The 4,593-nt window shown below is 43.4% G+C and overlaps 1 long non-coding RNA gene across 1 annotated transcript in view; it reads left to right on the top strand.

Annotated features, from left to right (window-relative positions):
• Positions 1-4,207, top strand: part of LOC118809807 — a 51,909-nt gene extending 47,702 nt beyond the window's left edge. Inside the window, exon 3 of the long non-coding RNA XR_005007386.1 lies at positions 4,161-4,207. This is a non-coding gene — a long non-coding RNA (uncharacterized LOC118809807). The remainder of the gene's footprint in view (positions 1-4,160) is intronic.
• The last annotated feature ends 386 nt before the right edge of the window (positions 4,208-4,593 follow it).

Below are 4,593 nucleotides of genomic sequence, written 5' to 3'. Positions count from 1 at the left end.
CCCTGAGAGCTGGTGGAAAGATCAGGCTCATCGACAGCTCAATATTAGTAGCCTTGGGGCCGGACACTGTAGCATAGCGCAATAAAGTCAGGCCTGCATTAGCCTGGCTAGCGGCTAGCAGCAACCTCATTTCCCAGTCTGTCCTAGTCCTGGGTTTAAACCTCGCTTTAGCACCTCCGCTAACTTGCAGAGCAGCGTGGAGCGTCGCTCCTAAACGCTGCGCAGGCAGATGAGAAGTGAGGGAATGCTTATGCGCTGCTTTTCAGTTGAGTGATGCTAAATCAGCTCCGGCAGGCTTGTGAGCGCTTAGCAGTAGCACGCCTCTGTTTCTTTTTATGGGAAATTGCTGTCTTGTTACAAAGCATCAAGCACAAATTTACCACCGCAAAGATCAATTTCCCATTATTAGGGGAGCGCGGCGGCCGAGGGGGGAGATAAGAGGCCGAACGAAGACTCACTTTCTTTATTTACATTCACACCTAGAGCTGAAGATAACAGTCATCACATCAGTACAGCCGATGACATCTACAACCCGTTATCACCAGAAGGGTTCTCAAATGGTTCTTAGTGGAACTGCGTCAAAGTCCTATTGCTTCGACAAATATATGTATATGTTATGGAAAAACCAACATTTTCCTCAGTTTTGGAATAAAATATAATGATCTACAGGCTTAAAGATTGCAATGGTGCTGTTCAGAACCATGAAACATTTCATGCTTAAATGGTTTTTGGATGGAGAATGGTTCTTCTGTTGTTACCAACTTGACATCGTGACAAAAGCAAAACCATTTTTGCTCCTATATAGAACCATTTTCAAAAAGGTGCTATATAGAACCATATATGACAAATTCTTCATCAATCTGAAGAACCATTTTACCATGCAGAGAACCATTTAAGCATGAAATGCCTTTATATAGAACTTCTAAATAGAACCATTCCTTTTACTGAAGAACCCTTGAAGAACCATCTTTTGTTTTAAGAGTTAACAGCTCTGGACAACTAGCAAAAAAGTGTTCTCATTAATTCTCAGTAATAAATGTATTGGAGAGCCTGCTAGATGGTTAGCTAGCAGTCCAGAGCTGTAGGAGGCTTATCTGGACTGAACTACGCGCTGTATTACAGAAACTTCTGAAGTCTGAAATCTGTTTAGTCTCAATGACGACTTCAGTACGGACTGAATTTTGGACAGTATCTGTTCCAGAATAACAGTTCCTACCTTCATGATCTCATCATGAACTCCAGATAAGAAAACAGTGTCACACAAACATCCTAACTGGACTAAACCTCCTAAATCCTGTCCTAACTTTAGGATGAACCTCAACAGGGTCCTCACTTCTGTTTAAGGTCCGTTTCTATGGTTTTTAGGCAGCTGAGTCAGCAGCATAGTTCACTACCAGCATAATGAGCTCCATTTATTTCTACTGTAAAACGCTGCTTTCACTGTGAGATGATTTTCTTTTCTAACTCTGCGTTTTAAAGATCTCAGACGCTGCAGACTCGATCTCCACCGCCCCTCTGATCACCTTCGTGTGTTAATGTTGATGATGAAATATTACAGTGATGGTGGTGAATAATGAGAGACGGAGCTGAACGTGTGTCTGTTTATTAGGAGGAGTAACGTTAGCGCGCTCGGCTAAAGCGTTTGGGAAATGGAGACTGAAACTGGGGAGCGGCGACGCTCTGACAAACAGCAGGGGGCGCTCTCACTGTATTCACAACCTACAGTTTATCACACTTTAGTTTTACCTTGTTACATCAGTAACGGTAGTTAGCTGTTTGGCTAGCTAACTTGATTATTTTGACTACATGTTTACGTTTCTACTGTGTGCGTATGGTCGGTTGCTAGGTAACAGGCATGGCATAATAATTTCATACGGCCCCTGTAGTTTAGACTTAACATGTCAGTTATTCAAACGACTGAATATGTGAATTATCCAGTTTTTTTAAATGTTATTGAATATTAGTTGCAGACTTTGACGATGCTAATTGAAAGTCATTGGCTTCCATTAGTTGTAGCCTCATTAGCCTCATTAGCCTCGTAGCTCCTGCGCTAAAAAGCTAAAGAATGACTTCAGACACCAAACATGTCTTGCCAAGTTAACTACATTTGTGGTAATTGTTTTTTTTTGCCAAATTGCTGCTTTAAGAGATTATTTAATCTGACGTGGAGACATTTTGTTGCTCTCCAAGCTTAAACATTCAGAGTTTCTGTTTTTGTCGGACCGCAGTGCCATTAAGTTACAGCTGTCTGGAAATGGAGTAGCACTTTAGTGTTGAGCTGGTAACGACCCACTCGCCAGTTTATGGCGGCTGAAGCCTGTGGCCACTTGAACATAAGCTGAGTGGTTAAAATGAGTCACACATTAGACCCGATATATCTCAGCCGTAACTGAGAGACGTATAGCATCCAGATCCAGGAGAGCGTTTTAGGCCACAGTAGGATCACATGGGGATACAATACACGTCCAGAAGTCTGTCGACTCCAGAGTTTCTTCTCAAATGAAGGTGTTAATAGTGAGTCTGTGCTGCAGTAACAGCTTCTACTCTTCTGGGAAGGCTTTACTCTAGATGTTGAACATTGCTGTGAGGATTTGATTGAGCATTAGTGAGGTCAGGTACTGATGTTGGATGGTCAGTTCTGGATCGCTCCAACTCATCCCAAAGGTATTGGATGGAGCTCCATCACTCCAGAGAACACAGTTCCACTGCTCCACAGCCCAATGCTGGGGGGCTTTATACCCCTCTAGCCCCACGCATGGCAACCTTTATAAAAATGGTTCTATATAGCACCAGAATGGTTCCGTTATTGTTACAGTTGAAGGAATTTATTGTTGTGAAATGTACGGTGTTGTGTGTGTATGTGCAGAAGTTGTATTTTAGGCTGCCTATTGTTGTCTTTCTCGTTATATGGTCATGTCTGTCACACCTGTCACTTGTCATGTATAAGCTGGGTCTATTCTTGGCATCAGTCCAGCTATAAAACTGTGACAGTCCATTGTCTTACGGGCTGGCTGGCTGTCTGGAACCTGTGCGCACAACAAATAAACTTGACTTTGTCCAGACAACAGATTGAGTCTCCTGGTTTGGAATCATGGGGTTTGGATTCTATCACAGTGTTGAGCTTGCTACAGTTGCAGAACCTTTTTGGTGCTGTATAGAACCTTTTTCAATAGAACCATGTACAACACATTCTTCTTCAGTCTATAGAACCATTTTACCATGCAAAGGACCATTTAAGCATGCAACAGTCCTTTGAGTGTTCATGGTTCTTTAGCTGTACTGAAGAACCTTTGTAGAACCATGTTTTTTAAGAGTGTAGTGATACTCTTAGGATGTTAATATGGCTAAACACACACACATATATGTATACATGTATATATTATAATATTATATATTATAATATTAGTGTTTTGTCTGAGCAGACACTCACTCACTGACCAGATAAGCAGCTTTTTAATTTCTAATTTTCTCTAAAACTTCTGCACAGTACTGTAGACCTTTAGAAGCTGCTGACCCCTCAGGACTATCTTGGTGCTAATTCCAGTACCAGAAAGAGGCCTTCTATTGTCAGACCTGCTGTCTAGGAGAACCGTGCCAGATTCCCATCGACCTCTGCTCTCTGCTCTGCACCCTCAGGGCCTGTAATTGATCCTGCTACCGCTAGCGCTATGCTAATCCATCAGCGATCTGTTTATGCTTAGGGACTACTGTACAGTAACTCTCAATCTCACTGTCACACACACACACACACACACACACCCCTCCACCCAGCATCCCAGTAGGAGTGGATAGACGACAGGCTGACTGGACCAGTGGTCACTTTTGTGACTGTGCTGTCCATCCACAGCTAGCTTTATCCTCCAATGGACGAACTCAAGTCTTAACATTAGCTGGCTGTCTTTATGTTAGCGAGCTAGAGATGGGGAAGACGAAGAAGCGGCGTCTGCCCTCCGTCTCTCAGTTCGCCACTCTGAGGTCCAGCTCAGTGCCGAGCCGGAGGAGCGTGGAAGGCCTGTGCGCAAGCACCCTGCTGGGGATACTACAGGCTAGGACGTGGCTGCTGGACGTGCACACGACCTACTTGCTCCAGCAGCCTCCAGGATTCCAAGCTCCTCCTCGCGCTCACTCTCTGTCCTCTTTCTCACACTCCTCTTCTGCAGATGGAGGGAGCGAGGAACCCAGCGAGCTGCGGAGCGCCAGCCTGGACCCCCACCACAGCCTGGTCGGCCAAGGTAGACCCTGTTATCCTCTCTCTCTCTCTCTCTCTCTCCCTCCCTCTCTCTCTCTCATTTCATTTAGGTTCAGTTCAAGGCTCTGTTTTTAATATATTTAACCCCTTAAACTCCACTTTAGTTTCTTACTCTCATCACTACATTACATTTTATATTAGTTATCAAACAATTTGTAGGATTTACTGATTCATTATTAATGTTTAGTCTTTGTTAGCATATAAAATAATAAAAAGTCTTGTTGAAAATATTTGGTTTAGTATGTAAACATTATTAAAGTTTCAAAAACGTTAACATATGACCACCCAGTTTAGCCCCGCCCATCCTTGCTGAAGTAGTAAAGAGTGTTGTTACTGCACGGTAT

This window comes from Colossoma macropomum, unplaced genomic scaffold (genome assembly GCF_904425465.1).
Source record: "Colossoma macropomum unplaced genomic scaffold, Colossoma_macropomum, whole genome shotgun sequence".
NCBI classification, from domain to species: Eukaryota; Metazoa; Chordata; class Actinopteri; order Characiformes; family Serrasalmidae; genus Colossoma; species Colossoma macropomum.
Note: the sequence above shows the minus strand (reverse complement) of the source record. Positions and strands in the feature narration are given on the sequence as shown.